This window comes from Podarcis filfolensis (genome assembly GCF_964270895.1).
Source record: "Podarcis filfolensis genome assembly, chromosome: 9".
In the NCBI taxonomy this organism is placed as follows: Eukaryota; Metazoa; Chordata; class Lepidosauria; order Squamata; family Lacertidae; genus Podarcis; species Podarcis filfolensis.
The window spans coordinates 59,694,494-59,722,426 of record NC_139610.1 but is presented as its reverse complement, the minus strand read 5'-3'; the positions used below and the strand labels follow the sequence as shown (position 1 = coordinate 59,722,426).

Below are 27,933 nucleotides of genomic sequence, written 5' to 3'. Positions count from 1 at the left end.
TTGTTTGTTGTGTTGTGTTTATATGGAAAAAATAAAAATATTATAAAAAAAAAATGCACAGAACAGGGTAAAGTGTGCGTGCAGATACATGTTTTAGTGGAACTAACAAAGAAGAAAAAATGCATTATATCAGGTGAAATTGCTTTGCAAAAAATGTATTGGGCTAAAGCACCCCCAAAAAAATTATCAAAAGAGAAATTCATATTGAAATGCGGATGAATTCTCAAGATGACTTTTTAAAAAATCACAAAACTGATGAGGAAATGTGGAGAACTGAACTTAAGAATGGAAAAATGAGAAGCAGAGAGAAGCTGAAATTGACAGATTCACCCATCCCTATGAGTAACACCTGTCTCATTCATTTCAGTGGTTCCATTCAAAGCAGGACCAAGTCTGGCTCCAACCCCTGTGAGCTGCCTTGCTGCTTCCCTTGTGGGCTAGAGGCATCTCTAGCAGAACTGTGAATGTGGCTGTTGTCACTTAAGCTGCAAGCGCAAATGCCTCCATTTCCCCAGAGATCAATTTGAAACATGCATCTAAGCACGTATAATCTAATCGCATCAAGAACAGGTGGGTGGCTGCCGTGCCCAATACGCTGTCTGAGGTCCAGGATGGAGGTGTTTTGTGGCCCAGATCTTAAAGGTGCTCCTTTCCCCTCCTCTCTGCTTGTTCTCTTCTGACCACCACTCCGCCCAGCCCTCTCGTTTTCTGCTTATTTCTGATTAAAACAAAGGCATGAATGCCAAGGACAGGGTTTCCCAGTTCACATTTCACTCTGCTAACATTCTGCAAGGGCTGTGCTTTGGGCTGAAATCACATGATCCTTCCTGCAGCCAGCTAGGAAATCCTACGCTCAGGTAAAACAAACAGAACAGAGCAAACCCTGGGGGCATTTGGACTGAGCCCTTGGTGACTAATAAAAAGAACAGCAAAGAATCTTGTGGCACCTTAAAGACTTTATTATGGCAGATGCCTGAAGTGTTATCTTCAGTTGGCAGCTAAAGCAAGTGGGTGTAGAGAGACAAGCTTGTAGGCAGTGGGGTCAAGTGGTAATGAAATGCAGAAAGTACCGCCTACATGGCGACAAGTCATTCAAGCGGCCTTTCACAGCAGCAGCAATAAAACAAAATGAGTTTTTGTCTGGTTTGTAGAATTAAATAGAGATACTAGCCTAAAGAACAGGACTGCTTGCTCTTTTGTAGCTTCAGCCATTTCCCTCTCGCCTGCTTCTGTCACACATGTTTTCATGATGGAAGGAAGGAAAAATCAAATCTGAATTAGCCCTCAAGGTAACAAGGCATTTCAGACTGTTAGACATAGTAAAAAGCAAATGCACCAACTGAGTGAAGTCTCCTAAAATTGCATGATTATGGGACACATAAAGCTGCCTTATAGCAGGCCAGGCGATTGGTCCATCTATCTCTGCGCTTAATTGACAGCAGTTTTCCAGACCAGGAGCAGGTCACCAGGGGAGGCAGGGCATTAGCAATAGCCTCCCAGCAGCAAAATCTCTGCCACTTACCAGGAGGGGGAGGGACAAGACTGCAGGGTGGGTGGAGCTGTGCAGGTGCATTCATGGGAGCTCTGGGTGGGCCCTGCCAGGATGTCTGCAAAAGCTCAACCTCTCCCACTCCCAGTAAGCAGCCAAAGTTTCGCTGCTGGGAGGCAGTTGCTGCAGCAATCCCACCCATGGAAATGATCACGAACCCCACTGGTTGATCCCCTCTTGCTCCAAGACATAAGAAAACCAGTTTTCCTGACCCTACCTGGAAATTCAGTTGACTTTGTACCTGCAGCATAGGTGCTCTATCACTCAGTTGTGGCCCTTCTCGACTGCCTAATCTAACGCTTGATGTGATAAGTGATCAGGTGGAGGGAAAACTAATAGACTCCGCAGTGCTTGCAATCAGCATTGTATCACAAACCTTCAGCCGCTGAGATAAGAGACACAGGATTGGCTGTTGTCAGCAAGCACAGCTGTGCTTTCCCATGTATTTCACTTGGAGACCATCCACATGTTCAGAAGAGGAATGTGGTGAAGCTACTGTTTGGAATGCAGAGGGGCTATTCACCCCCGCATGGGCAAAACTACTCCTCTTCCTCTCTCTCCTGCAACACATTGAAAATTAAAGAAGATCTAGTTCAAAATTTTGCACTGAGAAACTTGGGTGAATTGGCCATAATATGGAAAATGCGTTTCAGTGTAAGTGTAAAGTGGTCCACACAGCTTTACTCAGAGTAGACCCACTGCAGTGAATGAACATGACCAAGTTAAGTCCATTAATTTCTGCCCAGGACATCCATACACACTGCCCGGGCTTGTGCCCCGGGGAGGTCACTTCAGGGATGCTAACACAGCAATTTGGCTTCACCCTGGAGGTGCACTCCATTGTCTCTCAAGACTGATGCCAACAACAACAAACTCTGCGTAAAATTTAACTAAAAAACCCATAGATTTTTAGTCATAAGTGGGTTTTTTAAATGTACTAATAAATTAGATCAAAAATGTTCATTAAAATACTTTTAATTGATTATTCTGTCTGATTAGTCAACCAGAACCCCCAATCCTGTCTGAAAAATGATCCAAACCAATCTTACAATACTTTCACAACAGCATCTTTGAACTCATTCTTTTTTTTACTCCCTATGAACTCTTAAGATGCAACCACACGCCTATTTGCACAGATGTAATCACTGTGTTTAAGGGGGCTTACTTCCAGGAAAACTATGCTTAGGATTTCAGCCTTAAATAGGAATTCTAGACTTAGGAGGCTAATTTTCTTGTACCTTTATGATTAACACAGCTTCCCTTTACTAGAGTAATAAATGTCACACCACATTCTCATAAAACTAAGCAGGTCAAAATACATAGTGTAATTAGTAAACACACACTCTTTGTATTTAATCATGAGGTGGATTCAGCTTGAGAACGCATGAAGTTAAAATTAATACTACAAACAACTCTTTAAACATCTTCTTGCTAGTTCTACTTCACAAATCTTATGGTAGATTTGAAGGACGAGATGCTTTTCATTTGTAGAGTCAGGCTTTCCAGTCTCCTTTTCCTTAATGTATGTTGGGTTGTGTTTCCAAATGCATTCAGCCATGTGATCTTCAGTGCTGGTTCATTTATATCAGATGAAGTGTGACTGGAAATAAAGCTCTGTCTTCTTCTTTTTTTAAAAATAGGACAGTCGTCTCTGATCTATATTCCAAAAGGAAAATACACAGGCGCATTATATTTTAGTCCCTACATTTCATCACGGCCCTTCTTTCTTCTTTTTCTTCCGAAGTGAAGGCTAACATAAGGACAATTGCTAAAGAAGCAATCATAATATCCCTATACTAGTGAAATCCAGACTTACGGCTACTCAGGGCAGATATACATGACAGTTCCATTGTTCTCTATTAGCAGGATATTGTCCTAGCATAAAAACGCATGCAAACTTTGAAAGCTCTGAATATTTAAGGCAGGACACTAGTGGCTCATCCCAGTGGGAACTACCGAAAAGGGGAACCTGATTAAATTTAATGTCATTGTCACTTTTTTTTCCCATTGCTAAGAATTATATACGTAGCCATAGCTACCGCACTGTTCAGACACCATGACCACAATATTCTCCCTCAGAGGTTGGCGTCAAGGGCCGAATTGTTCAGTCAAAGAATGTAAATTCATTATGGGATGTGATTCTTATCAATTAAAAAGATTTGTCAGTATCTGATATATGTTTATTTTGGATGTACATGTGCGTGAGTGCAGAAATCACTGTGCTTAAACCAGGAAAGCAATTTGTTTTCTTTAGCAGAGCAGCTCATTGGAAGTGCCTTTTGCAAAATGTCCAAGTTGCTCTGTGTAATTAGAAATAATAATAAATCCTTCAAGTCATGCACTTCAACACAACCACCTAAAGCGAAGTTTGCTCTTATTTTGGCTGTTAGTCCTGCTTGCTGTGAAGCAACACAAAACACACACAATTTTTTTTAAAAAAAATTACAGCTCTACAACAACTTTTATAAAAGTTCAAACTAAGAGAAAGTAATAGATTAGGAGAAAACTACACATAAAATATGGAGCAGTAAATAACTTCTCCATTCCTCCACTACATGAAAATGTACATAAGCCTATCCTAAACAGAAAAGCAAATGTCCATTCTAAAACATTACTTGGCAAGGAGACACCTACAAAAGAAATTCAATTTCACATATTAAAAATCTTACAAACAGGATATATTGTTGACAAGTTGCTTGAAAATTTGCTACAGAACAGAGGGATATCCTGGTCCTACAAAGTACACAACAATGGCCATAAAATATCAGCTACATCAGACTTGCTCTGTATTGGAATAGAACAACTATTCTTTAGCTGCATGGATTAATTAGACTAATTTCCATCTGAAACAAGTTGAGCAAACATGCCTCATTTACCACTCACTGAGATGCATGAATAAAGAAATGTCTCTATCTTCCGAAGATGGCACCATTGTAAAAAAGAAAACAAATAACCGGGTTGAGAATAAAACATCTTTGCTTTTGTCTCCAATAGCTATGATGGGTAACATTTAACGCTGACTCACACTTTCCATGGCAAGTAAATTCCACTGCAGCAACTCTAGGTTTGTCCACACATACAGAAATACAAGGAATCTCTACATATGTACAAGTGTTTGTGTGAAAGAGTGTACAGGGTGATGATTTGTACAGCTCAGCTATTATGCACACAGACTGTACACTCATTGAATGATACATGTGAATAACTATATGAGTGAACAGCTCAACTGTTTGCATACACAGGGACACAGATTGTACACTTGTTGAATATAATGTGTGAACACTCCTCATGTTGTCACCTATTATATATCCCCCAGCAAAACTCCTTACAATCAAAAGAGAGACTCTGTGTTTGCAAACACGGAGTGGACAAGTTTCAAGGACATGAAGCCAATTTCAGTCGTACCTTGGTTCTCGAACACCTTGGTACACGTACATTTTGGCTCCCAAATGCCGAAAACCCGGAAATAAGTGTTCCGGTTTTCGAACGTTCTTTGGAAGCCAAACGTCCGACACAGCTTCTGCAGCTTCCGATTGAGTGCAGGAAGCTCTTGCAGCCAATCGGAAGCTGTGTCTTGGTTTCTGAATGGTTCCAGGAGTCAAACGGACTCCCGGAACGGATTAAGTTTGACAACCAATGTACGACTGCTTAGCTCCTCAACAATGGCCATCTGCAGCCTATTCCAGAGAGGTACAATTCCAAGACTAGTATAACAATCAACATTTACTATGTTGGGTAACATTCCTTTCCCTTACTTGCTATGGACAACAGTTTGAAAACAGGGAACATGAGGGAGGAGTCCCTGGGTAAGAACTCTACCAAACCTCAGAAAAACATGTCCATGGACTATCACGCTAGGTAATTTTTATCTTTACTATAAAAAAAACCTGGAGAAGTCAATTTTTTTTCTCTCCCACCACCCTTCCTTCCTGGCAATACCCCCCCCCCCATGAAGAAAAGAGAGGGGGTTTTTTATTACTGTTTGTTAGACAAAATAACAATTGGAAATGGAGCAGGCCACCCTAATTCAGTGGTACTTCTGGTTATCAAACTTAATTTGTTCCAGAGGTCCGTTCTTAACCTGAAACTGTTCTTAACTACAGACATGCTTTCGCTAATGGGGCCTCTTGCTGCTGCTGCGCCGCCAGCACACGATTTCCATTCTCATCCTGGGACAAATTTCTCAACTCGAGGTAACTCTTCCAGGTTAGCGGAGTTTGTAACCTGAAGCGTTTGTAACCTGAGGCGTTTGTAACTCGAGGTACCACTGTAGTCTAACTTTACCCTCTTAAACCTTGCTTTCACAGCCAAGACATGGAGACTAACGACCTGCAGGAAGAACAACTCATGCTTGAATTAAATAATTCAAAATCCCCTTGCTCCAAATCACCATGATTGGAGTGGACTCAGAAAATAATTAAAAGCTAGGCCTGTCTGTCCAAAAGAAAGATCCCCCTCTCTCTCCCTCTCAAGGTCAGAGTGTTTCCCAACTCAGCATGCTTTCACTTCTCAGAAAATAAAAGGGGGGCTGGGAGAGAATAAAGCCATCCCTGCCCCACTTCGAGATGCCTTGTTAATGGTGCTATCTGACTCAGGAAAGTGAGCTCATGTTCCAAATCAACTCAGGTTGAAGGGTAGGTAATAGATAAACAAACAAAATTTCCCTAATTATATGGAGTACGCATAAAAGCTATCCACCCTCTTAGTTGTTTGTTTTTCGCCTAGCATTTAGGTCTTATTTGAATTTCATTTTTGTATTCTTCATACGAATTGACACTGATTTCTAATCTCTGCCCTGTGATTATACCACTTAGGGGTTTCTTTTTATATATTAAGCAGTAAATGAATACGTTCTATTAAAAAAGAAAAAAGAATATTTGTTGCCAATGCTGCTGCCAACCTCATTCCCACTTGATGAGTGTGGTGGCACTCTATAATCAGAGGTTGCCATGCCCAGGGAGATCTTTGAACAGTGAGTTGGCAAGCATTTCAAGGAAGGGGTTAAGAAGCACCCAGCATGGGCTTTTTCAAGAACAAATCATGCCAAACCAAAAGATGATGGAACAGGTGCTAAGCAGAGAGAGAGAGAGAGAGATGTGCCAGGGCTTATACTTGCCTAGAAGCCAAATCTACTGACAGAAAAACCTTCCCCTTGAATTCTAGGCTTGTAAAGACTGCTTCTGGTTCCTCAGCCTGGAGGAAAAGACAATCAGAATGGCGTTTTGTATTGTTTTGTTTTAACTTTTTCTGTTATTACTTCATAACTTCCAAAGCTACACGGTGGCATTCAAAGCAGATCGAGGTCTTAAGTCCTGGCTCAAAGCAAGCTTTAGGAAGGACAGGGCTATAAGCTCTCTCCTGGCATTCACTGGCAGACCTGTGGCAGGGTCTTGTGGGAATGCACAAGGCTAGCTTTGTCCCCTTGAGGACGCAGGGCACACTAGCAACCTCCCAAGATCAGCCAGAAGTCAGCCAGTCTGTGTTTAATGAGGATTTAATTTCAGGTAAATCTATGTGCATAGATACTGCCTGAGGTAAATATAGGGTCCTACACTTGGGGGAGGCTATGCTCTTCTTTCATGGTCAGAGACAGTATGTTGGAAACCACAGGGGGGAAAGAGCTCTTGTGCTCAGGTCCTGCTTGTGGGTTTCCCACAGGCCTCTAGTTGGCCAGTGGACGAGATGGGCTATTGGCCTGATCAAGAAGGCTCTTCTTATATCTTTATGGGGTTCCTAATCTGGCATTAGGTTGGTCCCTGCTCCTGCCAACCTAGCAGTTCGAAAGCACATCAAAGTGCAAGTAGATAAATGGGTACCGCTCCGGCGGGAAGGTAAATGGCCTTTCCGTGCACTGCTGTGGTTCGCCAGAAGCGGCTTAGTCATGCTGGCCACATGACCCGGAAGCTGTACGCCGGCTCCCTCGGCCAATAAAACGAGATGAGCGCCGCAACCCCAGAGTTGGTCATGACTGGACCTAATGGTCAGGGATCCCTTTACCTTTACTATTCTGGCATTTGTGACCAATATGACACCCTTGTTGCCAGCCAAGGCCATGTGACTCTCCTATTTATTTTCTTTTTTAAAAAAAACCAACAAGGATTTTGTTGGGTTCCTTTTTGGGGTGGTGGTGGGAAGGAGTAGCCTGCTTTCTATCTGTGGTTTTATTTGGGCGGCGGGGTTGTAGGTATTTTCTAGGTGTTGTTGTAGGAGGGGGAGGTTCTGAGCGTTGCCAGTTTTTCTCCTGTGAAACAGGTATTTCGTGCTGCTCACAATAGTTCTGCCTCATAGCGATCGGTGACTCCTACCCTGCAGACACACACATGACAGAAGGCAAGGAGGAAAGAACAGTTGGAAGGCTGATGGCTACAGAATAGCCCCTTTTAAACAGCGTTTTTCTTGTTTTTCATCTTATAAATTGTCTTTGCGTTCTTACCGATGCCAAAAGTGGCAAACAACAGTTTAAAAATCAAAATGACTAATTCTAAACAAAACAGTCTGACAGTAAAGTAAATGTGCAATCGAAACAAAACCTTCAATGACAAACCTGTGAATTCCTCTGCTTCTCTTAAATGGGCACTTTTGAGTCTACTAGGTATTCAAATACGCCATTAAGCTGATTACCCACCCTTTTAAATTCTCCCTCTCTCTGCCCGTCTATCAGTGCAATCCTATACATATCTACTCAGCGGTCAGTCCCATAGAGTTGGATGGTTCTTACTCTTGGGTAAGGGGGTATAGGATTGTAGCCTGTATCTCTTCCCTTGTCTCAGCTTACATCCTTCTCGCTCACTCCATTCGGCACAAGCTCATCTATAGTTACTTTCCTGAATTTCCTTCTCCCATTCCCGCCTCTGCACCTTCTTTTCAGTATGCAGCACCTCACTTTACCCATCCCTCTACTGCCACAGGAACATGGAAAAGTGCCTTCTACAAAGTCAAGTCATTGGTCCACTTAGCTGGGCGTTGTCCACACTTTGACAGGCAGGGATTCAGACCCAGGACATTCCAGAGATGGAACCTGGAATCATCTACAGCCCCGACACTGAGCTATAGTCTTATCACCTGAATCTCCCTTGCTGCTTCCCTATCACATCCCTTATTTATCTATCCTAACACACAATATTCATCCTCTAGTAGCAAGCTGTTTTGTTAAAACCAGCTGTGAGTAGAAGACAAAGTACCACCCACATGTTGACCACCCACATGTTGAGAGCCAGTGTGGTGTAGTGGTTAAGAGCGGTAGTCACGTAATCCAGGGAACCCGGTTCGCGTCTCCGCTCCTCCACATGCAGCTGCTGGGTGACCTTGGGCCAGTCACACTTCTTTGAAGTCTCTCAGCCCCACTCACCTCACAGAGTGTTTGTTGTGGGGGAGGAAGGGAAAGGAGAATGTTAGCCGCTTTGAGACTCCTTAAAGGGAGTGAAAGGCGGGATATCAAATCCAAACTCTTCTTCTTCTTCTTCTGCTACGGCACTGCTTTTCCATCACCAGCGATCCAGTTAAGAATATTTGATTCTGGGTTTAATGGACTTGTGGGAGGGTGACTTTAGAGTCTAGGCAGTCTTACTTGAGTGTAAGTCCTATTTAACCAAGTGGGTCTTGCTGAATCAATATCCATAAGATCAGGCTGTAAAAATGGTTCAAGTTTTAGTGATTTATGAATTTGGACTCAATCCTATGCACCACAGAGAACTTTGTGTGTGTGCATTTATTTAATCCCACATATGTACTGTGGGATTATGTGCTGTATGTGTATCTGTTGGGCAGGATTCCAGCACTGCAGGAAGATGGACCACATGATCCTTGGGGTCCCTTCCAATGCTACAATTCTATGATTCTGTGATGCATGTATGTGTGTTGTGCGTGTCTGCACACAAGAGTGTGGTAGGCATGCTCACTTTAGCCACACCCACTTTTGCATGGGGCCCCTGGAGGGTTGGCCAAGAGGCAATGTGGCCCTCGACCCCAATCCAGCAGCTGTTACTGATGAAAGAAAACTAAGATTAGGACAGAAAAGTCTTCTGGCAAATGTAATGTCTATTCTCAGTCTGAAATTCTTGTGGCCTCGTTTAGAGGGAAACAGCAATCCTTTGCATATTCGCCAATGCTAAACAAGTGCAAGTCAAAGCCCTTACTGACCTACTCTGAACCTAGTGATCAATCAGAAAAGCCTTCTTTTTTACATCGTATGTGTAATATAAATTTTCTGAAGTTATCTGTGCCTGCCTAATTCATAAAAATTAATTCCTTTCCGCCATTATGGTGGCAGAATGTAGTTATAAACAAGGCTGTGAATATGCCTCGATTCTGCAAGAAAAGCACAGAATAGGAAAGTGGATACAGAATCTCTGTCTCCTGGGCATGTCTGCTTTCTTCTCTTTCTCTCTTTTCCTTCCTTTCCATGGGAACTGTGACAAAATGTTGCAATACGCAGTGCGCCTGCTCAGTGTTCCAGACAGCCAGCCATGCTCCCATCAGCATGCTCCATTCCATCTCTCCCCCTCAAAAGATAGTCAGCATTCCATAGTCATCTTTCGGGTATTTTTCCTTATGATTTTTTTTTTTTGCCTCTTGCAAAACTTGGGGTTCCCCTCTCTTTTTGGCACTCATGACCTCAATTCACCACTGGAAGGAATAATGCCTGAAAGTGTGAACAATGTCACTAAAATACTAGCAGTTGGCATGGATGATACTGAGTAATAGTTTCAGTGGTTGTGGACAGGGCTTCAGAGTCCTTGCTGCTCCTGTGTCTTAGCAATTTCAAAATGCTAAATATTTTTACACATCTTCTCAATTTGCATAAACTTAGGAACTATCCAGTTTCACAGAAACAGGATTCTTGGGAGCAGAATATTTTTTAAAAATGGGGGGGGGGTGCATGCAAGTATTACATGTGAGACGCTCAACAGAAGCAAAACACAAAACTCAGTTTCTTTTCGTATTTGCAAAACTTGAAACAATGTGAGAGAAATTGATTGGTTTGACTTACATGTGGCAGAAGCAGTGTATCTTGCAACCAGTGATCAAACCATCTTCTCAATCAACCATCCAATAAATATACGAAACATCCAAATTAAGTCCTAAAATCCCTGTGCTTAAAAGAAAAAACCCTGAGTGTCAATCTATAAATTAAGAATCTAATATATTTTAATTGCAACACATATTCTGTTTTGTTTTTAATAAAAATCAAAGGATTATCATATTTATAAGTGCTTCATTTCCAGGGTGTAGAATTCTACCAGGTTAAAAGAAATGAAATAAAGCATGGCGTATGGACACAGCCCTGTCTACAAAGGCCAGCTCCAAAACCCTAGTAACCTCAGTGGAAAAGGTTGGTTTCTTTCTGCCAAATAGCTGTGTGATGTTCCCTGAAGCCCATAGCACTGCTGCCCTGTGCAAAGGAAGCCTGGCATCTAGTGGACATTTAGCTGCTGTGTCACAAACCCAGCACACTTGAACAAGGTACTTAGAAAGTTGCCTGGAGCAAAAGGAGACCTGTGGCCAGGCTGGTGTTGTTGTTGTTGTTGTTGTTGTTGTTTTTTGGGGAGGAATCACTGTAGAAGAACCTCAACATAAGGACTAATAGCCTATTTGATTTAACTGTATTTCTTCCTAGAGAGCAATTGATAGAATACAATTCTTCTTTCTTTCTTTCTTTCTTTCTTTCTTTCTTTCTTTCTTTCTTTCTTTCATAAAATTTATACACAGCTTGACTGTAACCCCCCCCAAAAAAAACCTCAAAGTGGTTTACAAAAAGAGTATAACAATAAAATTATCAGTAAACAGTTAAAAACAACTATTTAAAACACGCCAAATTAACTTTAGCGATAAACCAAAACCGCACTAAAACACACATCAACATTCTATACAGGGTATAGGCACGAATGAAAGGTTTAAGCTGCATTTCCATGCACACTTTCCAGGAATAAAGTCCCACTGAAACTTAGTGGGACTCACTCCTGTCTGGGCATGTGTAGAATTGTGCTGTTAGGGCTCGCTCTCACTTCCACATGCCTAGAAAGCATGGGTATGAGTGGTTTTTCTTTTGCCCCGTTCCTCTTCCACGAAAAACCCGCTCTCAAACACCAATCTGCAGAAAACCCGAATTGCTCTTTGCTCTGATTGAGCGCTACAGAGCAATTTTCCTCTGTGGAAAATCAGCAGGAGAAAAAGTAGTGTGGATAAGCTTTGCAAGACTTAAAATACTTGTTTTGTAAAATCAAAGCAGAAAATTCAAGGAGAGGGTCTAGTACATGGATGGCCTTTCAGATTTTGTTTATCTCCAGCTCCCAACAGCATGACCAATGACATAGGAGTTGTCCAAAAACATTGGGAAGGCCACAAGTTCCTGGCTTAAAAGGAACCCTGCTGCAATATTATTAACCTTCAGGATGAATTTGGAAAATCCCCCTTTACCCTGGCATTTGTTGGCTGAAAAATACTCTTCCTAGCAACCCCAAGATCATTGGACGGATGAAGTTTGTAATTGTAACCGCTTTTCAAATGTTTCAAATTGTAATTGTTTTTAGGGTGTTTTAACTGTTCTGGAAACTGTTAACTGTTCTTTGCTTTTAAATTGCATATTTCTTTGCCATCCTGGGCTCCTTCAGAGGAAGAGCAGGATGTAAATTCAACAAACAAGGAAACAACATAACACGGTTAATAAGCTTGTTCCAAAAACCTGCATTAAGGCTGAATTAGTAGTCAAGGTTCAACAGAAAACACTCAGTTGTCCATTTTTATGCTTGTGGTTTAAAGTGCTTCACCTCAGTGATACATATGATGGGGCCACGGGCAAGACTTTTCTTCCATGGTTATCCTCCTGTTCATTTCTTCATACATTTCATTTCCAGCACATCACATCCACCGGCATGACCAAACAACAGGTGTTAAAGGATTGCACACCTCTCACTAACTCTTTCTTTTTTGTCCTATCGCTAATATGTGTCCAACCAACCGTTCTGCACTTATCCAAGTGATTACAAGACCACACACGGAATAATATATTTCTGTTGTGGTCATATATGTGCACTCTGAGAATTAAGATACATGATCGGCATGGTCACATGATGCACCTGCTCCTAATGGATACCACTTCCAAGTGCAGGTGTGAAGGCTTCTACACATAGGTGGGTGGGTGGGTAGACTTTCCTGCAAATGCAAAGCTAGAATAGGTTAGGATATCTATCTGCCATTTTTAAATATTTCATAAAGCAGTCACATAAAATACCAGCGGGGTACAGAAAACAAACAATAAGTATAAAATACACTCCAGAATTAACAGTTAAAATAACATCATAGCACCAGAAGGTGATCAAAGGAGAAAATTTAAATATTTCAGTTAGAAAAGGGTTTGGTATTTTTTTAAAGAGTCTTAAACTTGCATCTGAACAATTCGACTGGTTTGTGTGTACACACAGACACACACAGAGATGGGTTTTGTTTTTGTTTTTTTTGCAAATTAAAGGTGACATTGCTAAATGGGAATAATAATGTATGATTCTAGGATATGAATTTGAATCACAAACTTTTCTCCCCCTAGTGGACATTAAAGAGTACGTTTTTTAAAAATGTGGCTTTTCCTAAGCATACACTCTACAGATGTGCATTTTGTAGCTAAACACACACAGACATGCCAACCTTGTAACTAAGGGGGGGGGACCTATAGCCCTCCAGATGTTGTTGGTCCCCAACTTCTAACTGGCCCAACCAGCATTGCCAATGGTTGGGGATGATGGGAAGTGTAGCCAGGGCATGTCCAAAAACTTGCTGCCTGGGGCAAAGGACAAGATATTTCCCTCCCCACATTCCACATAAAGAAACTGACTGGACTGAAAACTAAAAGTTACAACACCAATAAAATGATGGTCTCCTCCACTGCACCCAAACCAGCAGGCTAATTTAAAGTGGGCAGAACAGGTAATGGAGCATGCACAGCTCTGTTCTCCAACAAATGGGGTGGTAAGGGGGTTTAGGAGGAACATCCAAGGTGCTGCTGCCACCCCCTCCCCGCAAAAGAAATCTGGTGCCTTAGGCAGTTGCCTCATATTACTTCATGGTAGGGCTGGCCCTGGCTGCAGAAGGTTCCCCAGGCCTTGTTTTCAAAATCCAAGTTGAGGTGATACGGATTAAAAAGAAGGGCTATGCAAACAAGGGGCAAGCTTTAGACTCAATGAATGAAGTTATTAATCTCTCCTCGACAGTTTTAACTGCACCACTCTCTCCCACCACCATTCCTGCAATAGAAGTGAACAGCTGTCAGTTACTCTAAGTGAGGGAAGTAAATAGTTGTACTTGGGGATCCTGTTACAGTGATGCAAAGCATGGGGACAGAAGGCACGATATTACAGAAAGTCCCCACAATAAAAATAAGTCTTCAATCAATACACATATTGATGGGCACCTTCCATACTACCTGTTGACTAAGCATTCATCTGGATTTTTGCAGAGGTACTAGACAATGTTGGCTCCGAATAATGGTGCCTTAGTCAGAGCAAACCCATTGAAATTAATGGACCTGTTAGTTGTGACTTATTAATGCCAATGGGTTTGCTCCAAGTGTGACTAATGTTGGGTACAGCTTATTCTGATTTGTTTGTGGGGTGGATAGATGACGTTGCATCAAAGCAACTGTTACCAACACCTTCCAGTGCATTTCCCTGCCACATTCTTTACTCCCTCCCCTCCCAAAATCCAATGTTTCTGGGAAAGTGAATTTGTTCCCAAGACCTCCCAGTCAATTGTAATTGTAGAACCTAGATTTGCAAGTGTGTGATTGAATCCCCACCTGAAATTAGTGACAGCCTAGAAGTGCCCCTATTTAGCAATACAAGTAGAAGACCACAGCATTTATTGTATTTATATCCCATCTTCAGAACATCACAGAACTCAAGGAAACATGCATAGAGCTCTGAGGTGGTCTTCCCTCTAGACACTGACCAGATCAAGATTTGCTCGATTGCAGCAAGCATGTTGCACCATGTACCTACCTGAGTATCTTTTCATAGCTGCTTTTTAGAACCTTAAGCAGGAGAAGATCCTAGTGGATCATGAACATAAGAAGAGCCTGCTGGATCAGACCAATGGCCCATCTAGTCCAGGATCCTGTTCTCACAGTAGCCAACCAGATGCCTATGGGAAACTCACAAGCAGGATTCGAGCAGAAGAGCACTCTCAGCTCCTGTGGTTTTCAGCAACTGGTGTTCAGATACATTACTTGCTCCAACTGTAGAGGCAGAGCATAGCCATCACATCTAATAGCCACAGATAGCCTTCTGCTGCACGAATTTGTCTAACTCTCGTGGCCCATGCTTCTCAGTATAATTAGCTGATTAGTTGAAACTCCAGCAGATGTTTTGCCTACTAAAAGTGTGCTGTTAAGGAAGAGACCTGGAGATATTATTGTAAGTATTATTATAAGTCCTCTGGCACTTACCTCCCTGACTTAAGGTGCATTATAAGAAGATAAGCATTTCATCAATCACTTTGGACTAGTTCGGGCTAGTAAACATTCACTTAATAGAACATTAAGAAATAAAAGCGATGTTATTACCACTAGGTGTGGTTCTCTGGGTGGATGAAAAGAGTGTGGCACTGATCTTTGTTGGTAATGCAAACCATGAATGCAACTACTCTGACATTATGGGAAACAGCAAACTTACTAATTTTACTGGACTGAGTCCAATATTTAAATATTTATTATTTTTGCTAGAAATCAGTTTAATGCGGTTTCCTTATGTCAATTTCCTGTTCTTGGAAGGTTGAGCATGATAATGCCTAAACTTGTATCAGAGAACTGGTCCTGGCAAGGGCCGGTACATTTCTGTCCGCACAGCATCCCTGGGGAGACTATGAAGAGGACTGCACAGTTGGCTTGGATCTTCACATGGCCATTTGAAACCCACAGATTTCAACTCTCTCGGAAGCACCCTGCAGAGATCAGATATGACAGCCTTTGCCAATCTAGGGCTCTCCAGATATTTTGGGCTACAACTCCTATCAGCTCCAGCCATCATGCAGGACACCAAGTTGGTAAAAAAAATAAATCAACGAAAAGTTTTTGCAGTTATGAAAGGAAATTAAATATGTTGGCTGATGTTTCCAGCAATTTTCAGAGGATAAAAACATAAAAGGAGCCCCACTGGCTTAGACCAAAGGTCTGCCTAGTCCAGCTGTGGCAAGGAATTGATAATAAAACTGTGATTATACAAATCTATGGTGCGAATGCATTTGGAGTACTGTGTACAGTTCTCCAGTCGCCTCACCTCAACTCCCCTATGAGGGAAGGTTACAAAATTTGGGGCTTTTTTTAGTTTAGAGAAAAGGTAACAGGTGACATGACAGAGGTTTATAAAATTATGCTTTGCATGGAACAAATAGATAGAGAAATATTTTTTCTCCCTCTCTTCTAACACTAAATGTTATGGACATCAATGAAGCTGAATATTGGATCCTTCAGGACAGATAAAAGAAAGTACTTCTTCATGCAGTGCATAGTAAAACTATGGAATTCTCCGAAAAATAGTGACGGCCACTGACTTGGATGGCTTTAAAAGATCAGGCAAATTCAGTGGCTATGTTCTACCTCCACTGTCAGTGGTGGTATGCGTCCGAATACCAGTTGTTGGGAATCACAGGTAGGCAGAGTGCTGTTGTGCTCATGTCCTGTTTGCAGGCTTCCCACAGGCTTCTTCTGGTTGGTCACTGTGAGAACAGGATGCTGGACTATATAGACCAGGGCAGTCCCACTTTTCATACCAAGTAAGCCACAAGAGTACTTTGAGACAGAACCCATAGGCCGCACACTGCCTTGTTGTGGAGGCGGCAGGGCACAAGGCCAAAATTTGACGCCTTGCCAGCCAAAGCTGGCTGTGAGGCACTGGGCAGGAGTGCCAACTAGATTTTGGGAAGACAGAAGGAAGGCTCAAGGACCCTGGCAAAGCTCTCACACCTCTTTTCTAAAGCCCAGCACCTCGCTTACCTGATTTTGGGAAGGTAGCATGACGGCTGAATGTGTGTGTGTGTGGGGGGGAATCACATTTCGCCAAAGGGCATCAACAAAGGCTTCAAGGGCCACATGCAGTCCTTGGGCCACATGTTGGACCACCCTGACATAGGCCACTGGCCTGATTCAGCAGGCTCTCCTTATGAGCACTGGGAAGTGTGGCATAATATTTGATGCATTGCTGCATAACCTCCTTGCATAGAAAACCAGGATGAATGCTCAATAAGCAGGTAATCTGGAAGTGACCACAATGTCTCTCTCACACACAGAGCGCTGGGCAGGGGGCGTTTCTTCAAAGAGTGCTTTACAAGAATGGTTTATCAGCAAGCTATACTGGCATTTGTTGGGAAAGGCTGGTGGTGGAATTAAATGGTTTCCCATCACCCCACAGAAGACTGTAGGGAAGGCCCAATTATCATTTGTATGGCCTGTCTGCTGATTTTAATCCTAGAAGCATGAAGAGAGTTAGCTATCAGCTTGGAAATTTTCAAGAGCAAAGTAAAAAGAGCACTCTTGAAACAAAAGAGAGGAGACAGTATGGGACAGTTTCAACCTGAGGCCCTCTTCTTTCTGTACTCACCAATCGCTCACTTCAAAACACTTATGATTAAGGTATGGTGTGGTTGCCACAGCAACCTCATGTACGACACATGGAGTTGCTCACCACTTTGCCAACTACAGATGTGTGAGCTAGTTTAAACATCTTTGTGTGTGTGTTTTAATTGGCAATCAAGTACAAGCCCATCTGCTGTTGACAGCCTGTCTTGTTGCTCACAATTTATAACACTAGATGTACCTCCCACCAATTCTATACAAGATTTGGAAGCAGGCCCTGACACGTACCTTTCAGATTCCACAGAAGACCCTGTGTTGCAGTTCAGTCTCCTGCAATAACTGGATTCAGAGCAATTTTTTTTAATTCAAGCAAAGAAGTTCCTTTGTTTTACAGTGCCAACTGGCTATTTGCAGAGAGGAAAACGAGTAACTAAACCATAATTGAAAGAGTATAATCACTGCCATCATCCGAGATTATTTTTCCCTCCATATCAGGGATTCCTAATCTGTGATCCATGGACCTCTAGGGACTCCATGGATAGACTTCAGGGGTTTTGTGAACGTGGAACAAAAAAGAAAATATTTTTTTCCAGCTCAATAAAATAAATTGTATGCAACAACAACCAAAAAATGTGTATGTGCTTACATGAGGAGCACTGTCATACCAAATCATGGTACATATTGTTGCACACCACCCTAATCTTTGAGTGGTGCAAGATTCCAAGGGCTTGTTTCCCTTTGGACAATGAGACACAGCAGAGACTGTGGTGTCTTTATGGTATATGATTTATTTACACACATATACAACCTGAGTCTAGGTGGAGAGAGTTTAGAGCATTCACATTCCAAGAAGGTTTCTTGCTTCTCCCATAGTGGCAGGAGGTTTGGCTCTCGGGACAGAGAAATCAGCCATTCTGTCTCTTTGTCACAGCTTGTCACAGCTAGTCCACATGATGCTCTTTCTTCCTTGTCACCACTGACTGACTGAAAAAGTATTTCTCTCCAGCCTACATCACCCCAAAAACCTAAAATCCTAAACCCTATTTGTTTCTGCCCACTAACACACAGTTGGAGGAGAGGCTCCACCCCCCTTGCTGTCTGGCACTGAATGTCCTGGTGGCTCATTTTGATTACTTTTCTGTGGTGGCTGGCACTATCGTTACTAGATTTTTGATGCCAGACCAAGTCCATCTGGCTTGGATTTACAATAGTATTTAAAATTTCTGCTTTATTTTTTTTTTTTATAATATATTTATTGAAGTTTTCAAATAAAGCATATATTAGATAAGCACAACTTATCATTGTCCATTTAACATCTCTCAATTGTTACATGGGACTCCCCCACACCTCCCGCATACACTTACATCATTATTAAATTAATTTCAAACAAATTATCATTTAACTCATCTTAATTAATAATCTTAATTTGGTTTGACATATAATTCAGCCTTAAATCTAATTTAATGGTAGACAATTGTCTGCACTGGCATCCAATTCAACACTCAGCCAAATTACAATATTTTTGTAAATAAATCTTAAATTTCCTCCAGTCTTCTTCCATCCTTTCTTCTCCCTGGTCTCGAATTCTGCCGGTCATCTCGGCTAATTGCATATAGTCCATCAGTTGCATCTGCCATTCTTCCACAGTGGGTAGCTCCTGAGTTTTCCAATTCTTGGCAATTAATATTCTTGCTGCTGTTGTTGCGTACAAAAAGAATGTTCTGTCCTTTTTTAACACACTCTGGCCGACAATACCCAGGAGAAAGGCCTCTGGTTTCTTAGTAAAGGTGTATTTAAACACCTTTTTTAATTCATTATATATCTTCTCCCAAAAGGCCTTCACTCTAGGGCAGGTCCACCAGAGGTGAAAAAATGTTCCTTCATTTTCCTTACATTTCCAACATTTGCTATCAGACGAATGGTATATTTTAGCCAGTTTAACAGGGGTCATGTACCATCTATACATCATTTTCATCACATTTTCCTTCAACGCATTACATGCAGTGAAGTTCAGCCCAGAGGTCCACAACCTTTCCCAATCTTCAAACATAATATTATACCCAATATCCTGCGCCCATTTTATCATTGTTGATTTTACCATTTCGTCATGTGTGTTCCATTTCAGCAGCAAGTTATACATTCTTGAAAGTACCTTAGTCTTAGGTTCTAACAGTTCAGTTTCTAACTTTGACTTTTCCACTTGGAATCCTAACTTTTTGTCATTTTTAAACATTTCTTTAATCTGAGCATAGTGTAACCAGTCTCGCACTTTGTCTCTCATCTTTTCTAAACTCTGCAATTTCCAGTTGTCACCATCCTTTTCTATTATCTCCCAATATTTTGGCCAGTTGGCCTCCATATTGGCTCTTTTCCGAGCCTTAGCCTCCAGGGGTGACAGCCACCTCGGAGTTTTATTCTCCAGTAAGTCTTTATATTTTGTCCAGACATTAAAAACTGATTTTCTGACAATATGGTTCTTGAAGGCCTTATTTATCTTAGCTTTATCATACCATAAATATGCATGCCATCCAAACGCATTATTAAAACCTTCCAAATCCAAGACATCCGTATCTTCAAGAAGTAACCAATCTTTTAACCAGCAGAAAGCTGCAGCTTCATAATACAACTTTAAATCTGGCAGGGCAAAGCCCCCTCTTTCTTTCGCATCTGTTAATATTTTAAATTTGATTCTGGGCTTTTTGCCCTGCCAGACAAATTTAGAAATATCTTTCTGCCACTTCCGGAAACACTCTGTCTTGTCTACAATCTGCAGTGTCTGAAACAAAAATAACATTTTTGGCAATACATTCATCTTGATGGCAGCTATTCGGCCTAACAAAGAAAGTTTTAATCTTGACCAACTATCCAAGTCTCTCTTAATCTCTGACCAACATTTTTCATAATTATCTTTAAATAAACTCAGATTTTTTGCTGTTATGTTTACCCCTAGGTATTTAACTTTTTTAACCACATTTAGTTCTGTCTCTTTCTGAAGCTGTTCCAACTCAATATCTGTCACGTTTTTCCCCAAAACTTTAGTTTTTTGCTTATTTAACTTAAATCCTGCCACTCGACCGAAGTTTTGAATCAGTTGTAGTACTCTTTTCAAACTAGACTCCGGCTCCTGTAATGTCAAAACTAGGTCATCTGCAAAAGCTTTAAGTTTATATTGTTTCGCTCCGACCTGAATCCCTTCCACCAACCGGTCCCCCCTAATCATATTCAGGAGCACTTCCAGAACCGAAATAAACAGTAATGGGGAAATCGGGCAGCCTTGTCGTGTACCTTTTTCAATTTTAAACTCTTCTGTAACCACATTGTTAACTATCAGTTTAGCCTTTTGTTCTGAATATATTGCCTCAATCCCGTTCTCAAACCCCCGACCCACTCCCATTTCTTTTAAATTCCCCTTCATAAATTTCCAAGATATGTTGTCAAAGGCTTTCTCCGCGTCTATAAAAATTAAAACTGCTTTAGTGTTTATGTTTGTTTGTAAAAGTTCCAATATGTCTATGATGTTCCTTGTGTTAGTAAACATATGTCTGCCCGGGAGAAAGCCTGCCTGGTCTTTATGGATTATCTCACTTAAAACTTTCTTAAATCTTCGTGCCAAAACATCTGCAAATATTTTGTAATCCACATTTAAAAGGGAGATGGGACGGTAATTCTTGAGTTGTGTCTTTTCAGTTTCTGACTTTGGAATCAATGTGATAAATGCTTCTTTCCACGATTCAGGCGCCTTCTTCCCCTCCATTATTTCATTACTGACCTCCAACAAAGGTTGTATCAAATAATCCTTCAATGTCTTATAGTAGTTAGAGGTCAGTCCATCTGGCCCTGGTGATTTGCCCTGTTTCAGACTCAGGATGGCCTGTTCAATCTCTTGTCGTGTTATTTTGCCATTTAAAATTGTTCTATTTTCTTCTGACAGCTTTGCTAATCCATTTCTCTCCAAAAATTGTGTAATCTCTATTTCATCTTGTGGCCCTTGAGTATATAACTTTTTAAAATACCTCTGGAAGCACTTTCTAATCTCTCCCGGGTTCTGAATGTTCCTTCCTTCAACCTCTAAGTTTGTTACTGTATTTAATCTTTGTCTCCTTTTCAACTGCCAAGCTAGCAGTTTCCCACATTTATTTGCCGATTCAAAAGTTTTTTGTTTCATTGTTTTAATCTTCCATTCTATTTCCTGATTTATCAGCTTGGAATATTGCGCCTGATAAAGTTTAATTTCTCTCAGAATCGGTTGGGACTTCGGGTTAGATCTTAACTTCTTCTCCAACTCTTTGATACTTTCCAGAATTTTATCTTTCTTTTCATTTTGCAGTCTTTTCTTTAAGGAATTCTGTTGAATCAAGAACCCTCTCATCACAGCTTTACTTGCATCCCAGATAGTTCTTTTTTCCACCGTAGTGTTCAAATTAATCTCAAAATAATCCTTTAAGGTTTTTTGGGCCTTCTTTACAATTCTTTGGTCTCTAAACAGGCCATCATTCATCTTCCATCTAAAGGAGCCGATTGGGATCAATGTCATATCCATTCTCAAGGCGTTATGGTCGGAGCATGTTTTGGGGCAGATTTCCACCTTCCTCACCTTAGGTGCCAGACTTCTAGTTATCCATATTTGGTCGATTCGTGTCCAAGTCAGTTGAGCTTCAGAAAAGAATGTTCCTTCTCTTCCCAGGGGGTTTCTAACTCTCCAGATGTCAACCCAGTCCATATTGTCAGTCATTTCAAAAAAGGTCTTAGGTAGTCTTCCCTCTTTAGTAATGTTCTGGTTCTGTGACTTATCCATATTTGTTGATACGACCCCGTTCATGTCCCCCATCATGATGACGTTGTTGTAATCCAGATAATCCAGCATGGTCTCGTGCAACTTCTTATAAAAATCCGATTTTCCTTCATTTGGAGCATAAATTCCTAATATCAAAATTTTTTCTCCTTGATACTGTACTTCTATTGCGAGGATTCTTCCACTTTCATCTTTAAAGAGAAATTTTGGTGAAAGGCTCTCTTTTGCATAGATCACTACACCTCTCTTTTTAACTGTATCCGATGATATAAATTCTTGACCAAGCCTTTTATTTATTAACACCTTTCTATGGAGCCTAATCACATGTGTTTCTTGTAAGCATATAATGTCCAATTGTTCCTTTTTTAAAATATGAAAAATTTTAGACCTTTTTTCGGGACTGTTACAGCCATTTATGTTCCAGCTCAAAAGCTGCAGAGACATCCTGGATAGGTCTGGTTATTCTTTCTGGGGTGGTACCTTGTTCTCCGGTCCTTGAGGATCCGAGGGGGCGGGCTCCTCTGGAAGTTCTGGCGCTGGCAATCCAAGTCCTTTGTGGAGGTCTTCTCCGTGTGCTCCCAAAAACTTGTCTCTATCTTCCACTGTTTTGATTTTGATCTTTCTCCCTCTGTAGGTAAAGGATAATCCTTGTGGAAACTCCCACCTGAAGATAATTGCGTTGCTTCTCAACAGTCTTGCCAATTCCGTGTAGTTAGATCTAAGGTCCAGCAACTGCTTAGGAATGTCCTTGTAGATTTCAATTCTCTTGCCCAAAATGTCTAGTGACTTTTCGTAGTGCAGGCCCAAAATCTTGTCCCTTTCCTCCTTTGATCTCAGTGTTATCAAACAATCTCTGGGCTTCTCTGTCCTTCTGACTCTGCCAAGCCTGAAAGCAGATACAATTTTAAAGTCTTTTTCCTCTAACTTCCAAAACTTGGCAAATTCCTTAGTTAGAAATTCAATAAAATTATCTTCTTCCACCTCTGGTATTGACCGTATCCTCAAGTTGGTCTCCCTGTTTCGCAGTTCTGTCATCAAAAAGTAAATCTGATGTTCTCCAACTTGTTTGCTGAGTGGTCTTACTTCTTTCTCAAGTTCTTCCAATCTTTGACTAGTATCTTCAGCCAGTTTACGATTTTCACCTACAGCCTCCTTTAATTCTCCAATAGACTGGGCATTCTGTGCAACTTGTCCAGTCAGCTTATTCAAGCTTTCTGTGTTCTGTTCAATTTTAGCTGTATGCAAATCAGCCTTCTTGTCCAGAGCCTCCAGTTTCTCCAAAATTTTCTCCAAGACAGAGCTACTTGTCCCTGAAGCCATATCTCCCAGGTGCAGCTCCTCTGTCTCACCCTCCCCTGCCTGTATTAGGGAGGCCGCCTCTATGTCTGGAGGCAAAGTGGAAGGCAAGGCCGGCACAGAAGATCTACGCTGTGAGGCTGCAGATAAAGTTAGAGTTGTTTGTTTAGTCCTTCCTCTTCTCCTTGCGCCACTCATTCCAAAGTTATCTGTAATCCAAGGTCAATCCAAGTTGTTCCCATGAGAAAGCAGAGTCCCAGATACAATAGTCAAACAGAGGCCGGGAAAGGGAAAGTAAAACAAAGTCACTGCTGTAAGTCCAAAATCCTCTAGAGGGAGCTTAATACGTCTTCAGGGAAAAGATCAAATCCAAGTTAAACTTATAAATTTAAATCCATGTCCATCGCCTCCACAATGTATTATTTTTAGCAGAGTAAAACTTAAAGCGAAACAGTGTTTCTTACAGTGCCTTGACTGCAACAGTTTCAAAGTATCCAGTTCCAACTCAGAATGTTTCAAAACCTGAATTCAATGTATCCAAAGTTGCAAACTGGTGCTCATCCAGGCAGCTCCAGCACCAGAGATTCTTATTTATTTTATAATCCACTGGTGCCACAGAAGAAGGATATCAATGCACCCCGAATATAACCAGCAAAAGTCAATAGCTCAAAGTCTTTCACTCAGAAAACTGCTTTAACAGGGTGCCAGCATTTAGTTAACGCATAACTTTTTGTCTCCACTCCTCCTGCTCTTTGCTTAAAGTTCAGTATAGCGGGAGATGGGCTTCCTGCTTATCCTCACTCCGTTTTCAGCCAGATTTCAACTTTTTTTAAAAAAGTTTTAAAAGTTTCATAAAGTTCTCAAAAAGTTTCAGAAAGTTGACAAAAGTTTCAGAAAGTTTTCAATGTCCAAATTTACTCACGGGTTGTAGTTTCCAAAGTTCAGAAAAGTTGCAGGAAGAAAGGACAGCGCTGACCGGCAACAGCAACGCGGCTTCACTTCGCTGTTTGCGCAACGACCCACAGCGCCGCTACCCCCTCCGCGACCCGGAGCCCCTTACGGGGTCCCTTCAACGTTTTGGGGGCTGCTTCTGGCGCCCGCCGGGTCCCGAGACCACAGGCTTCTGCCACCTGTGGTTTTCCTGAATGGGTCTCCGCTTCGCCGTAGCGGACGACCCGTTTACAGCGGAGCTCCCTTCTCCTTACTCGGAGAAGGCAGCCATTACCGGTCGCGCCGCCTCCGGAAGTCCTAAAATTTCTGCTTTAAATGCTTTTATTTTATTTTAAATCTTTCTCATATTCTTCTTCACTGAAGTAGTTTGCATGAGTCTGTAAAACTGTAAGCCCTGAGAGCTTTTTTTAAAGCAGAAAGTTATTGGCCATTGCAATCATTAACCAGAAACTAAGAGCAGCACTTGAATCTGGAACAGGTGGATACACTTCTTACCCCTGCCAGAGACTTATCTGGATAGTTGCTACTACTTGACCTAAGACCCTTGTATGAAAAAAAGGAGTAATGGTGAGCTGTTGTTGTTAGGGAGGATCTGATAAAGATTTACATATTTAAAAACCATGGCTGCAGTTGTGCACAATTCAGCATGTAACCCCTGTTAATTTCAACAATGCTCATTTTATATAGGATGAGTTCATTTGGACCCTAAAGAAGTGAAAAGTAAGTTATTTCACTGGTTTGGGTGATTTGTTAATGGGACTGAAAAATATATTTCCAAGAGAATATTTCCAAATAGTTCTGCTGATCTACATGCATTTCCTCCTCAAACAGTTTGTTAAAATGTTCCTTCTTTATATTTTTAGGACATCATCTCCAAAAAGTCTTCAATTCTAACCTGTTGTATTTCAATTTTATAGTAGCACCAACAAAAAAATCCAGAAATCGTTGGTTTCCCACAAAACAAACCTTTGACTGGTGCACCTGATCCTTCAGTTGGTCCTCTGTTCACTTTCTTTGCCAGGAAGTCATCTCAGATAGTAATATTTATAATCATAATAACAGTGAGCAATTACAACGGTATAAAAGAATCAATCTCTCTACTGCTGGGTTTTTCAAACTTCCACTAAGTGTTGTTTTATTATCTAACAAGTTTTGCCTTGTTCACATTCTATTTATATGTTTTCTTAATATTTAATCTGCACTTTCATTGTGCCTTTACCCTTCTCCACACCAACGCTCTTCCCAGCATCCTGCCATCCTTCATTGGAGGCTTTTAAGCAGAGGTTGGATGGCCATCTGTCATGGATGCTTTAGCTGAGATTCCTGCATTGCAGGGGGTTAGACTAGATGACCCTTCCAACTCTAAGATTCTATTATTCTATGGTCATACTTCAGAGTTTCCTGCTATACTGGGCAAGACAAAAGGTATCTACATGAAGCTGCTAGGCCCAATACATTTCGGCAACTGAGGCTAACCACAAAATGGTATCCCCTCCCACACCAGGGAAAAGGGGATGAGTGAAAATCTACATCAGGAACAAGTGGGGAATAAGGATTTACATCGGGAATGAGTGGGGAATAAATATCAACAGCAGGGAGTACATTCCTTGGAGGCCAGTTCTATGGATCCTGCCACCTGAGGCAGTTGACTCACCTTACCTCATGGGTGGGCTGGTCCTGCTGTTGGAAGTTGGGTGTGATTACTATTCTTATAGGAATTCTAAGGTCCTATATATATATATATAAAATAAATGTTCATAAACGTACAACGCAAACACATACGTAAGTATATAAACCACGTGTCTGAAATAGTACAGGAGAACAATCCTGAAGCCATTTTGACTCTCCCAAATTGACCTCAAATATTTCTCTGCAAGGAGGAAGAAAATGTGAAACATTTTCCAATTGTCTTTGGACAGTAGGGGCTTACACCTCCCTGTAGATACAGTCTGGCAAGTATCTGTTAAGCTGAACACACTATCAATATGTGCAAGAGATTCAGGAACTAAGTATTTACCATCTCAAAGGAATGGGCAGGCTACCCAGAAAAGGCAATCAGATAAGGTATTTTCAGATATCCTGGCAGACAGGAGAGAAGCAACATACTCAAATTTCTGCTGGGGACCACCTCTTTCTGTGATGTATGTATGATGTTTTGGGGGGTGGTCTTGAGCTACAGGGAAGGCAATTTCAAATGTCTATATAAGAGCTTGGCAGTGGCGTAGCGTGGGGGGTGCAGGGGGGGCCGGCCGCACCGGGCGCAACATCTGGGGTTAGGGCAAATCCATTGGTTAGGGGGCGCAAATCCACGGGTTAGGGGGCGCAAATTACTTGCCTTGCCCCGGGTGCTGACAACCCACGCTACGCCACTGGAGCTTGGACACCATTGTTCTGGGTTCCTCTCCTCCCTTCCTGCATGGGGTGAGCAGGGGACCCTGTTGCAACAGTTTAATAAAGATCATGCTTACTAGCTGCTTTGCTTCTCAATATTCTCTGTTTGGTCTCTGTTATTTTCTCCTACCGATAGAAAACCTACATAAGGACTCTATACGGGCTCTTGGATACCATAAGAGATAAAGGAGCAGTTATTCTTATAACACTATGCTGATGACACTGGATTCTGTTTCTCCATAACATCTGACTCCGGAAAGGCTATGCAGGCCTTTGACAGGTGCCTGGATGAGGTGGCGGGATGGATGAGGGAAAATAAATTGATCTTGGAGCCTGGCAAGATAGAGATACTATGGTTTAGTTGTTCCAATGTCTGATAAATTGGCCAATTTATTGCCCTTGGTGGGGTTGTACTGCCGCTTAACGGTCAGGTACACAGTTTTGAGGATGCTTCTGGATCTTGCTCTGCAACTGAAGGCCCAAGTAGCCTCAGGGGCTAGAAATGCCTTTTACCTGCTGCAGCTGGCGCAACCAACTACAGCTGGAGAGCTTGACCACATTAATTCAGTCACTAGTGACTTCAAGGTTGAATTACTGCAGTGCACTCTATGTGGAGCCTCCCTTGCACTTCATCTGGAAGCTGCAGTTAATGCAGAATGCTGTAGCACAGTTGTTGACAGGAGTAAGACCCTGTCAGCATATAATACCTCTGCTCACAGATCTGCACTGGTTGTCTATTTGCTACCAGGCAGTGTTTAATGTGTTACAATTAGTATATTAAACCCTTAACAGCTGGGATCAGTTTACTTGCGGGATTGCCTACGCCCACTTCTACCTGTGGAACTGGCTGTGTTACAGCTGCCATATAATACACAACTCCCTGCCTATAAGCATCAGGCAGGCACCTTCACTATATTTATTCATTGCATTTATATACTGCCTTTTTCTCCAAAGAGTTAAAGCAATATATATGGTCGTCCCCCCCCCCTTCATTTAATTCCACAACAGCCCTATGAGTTAGGTTTGGCTGAGAGGCAGTGACTGGGCCATTGAGCTTCATGGCAGAGTGGAGATTCGAACCCTGGTCTCCCACATCCTAGTCCAGCATTAACCACTATGCCACACTAGCTCTGTTTTCAGCACCTGCGTAAAACATTTTTTAGGCAAGCCTACCCAGACATGTAGAAGTTGAAGGTGTTTTGTTTCTTTTTTAGCTAGTGTTGATTTTGATAATCCCTTTGATGTTTTAATACTTGCTTTAAATTATTTTTATCTCGAATTTTAATGTTTTATATGGCAAACTGTTCATTTTTTTATAATCCGATTCATTTTTGTTAAATAATTACACACACATACATATGCACACTATATACATATTACATACATACATAATCT

The 27,933-nt window shown here is 41.6% G+C and overlaps 1 long non-coding RNA gene across 5 annotated transcripts; it reads right to left on the bottom strand.

The window, feature by feature from the left end:
• Window positions 1-986: 986 nt before the first annotated feature.
• On the bottom strand, window positions 987-27,933 carry LOC310742524. Of its 5 annotated transcripts, XR_014538502.1 has the most exons (6): window positions 27,919-27,933; window positions 17,397-17,435; window positions 12,316-12,700; window positions 10,539-10,643; window positions 6,666-6,742; window positions 2,475-3,205 (listed from the first exon to the last, which is right to left on the bottom strand). It is a non-coding gene; the product is annotated as an uncharacterized lncRNA (long non-coding RNA). The 5 variants fall into 5 exon arrangements; XR_014538503.1 differs by lacking the exon at window positions 27,919-27,933 and having other exon boundaries at window positions 987-3,205; window positions 17,397-18,353; XR_014538506.1 differs by lacking the exons at window positions 17,397-17,435; window positions 27,919-27,933 and adding an exon at window positions 13,844-14,373 and having other exon boundaries at window positions 987-3,205.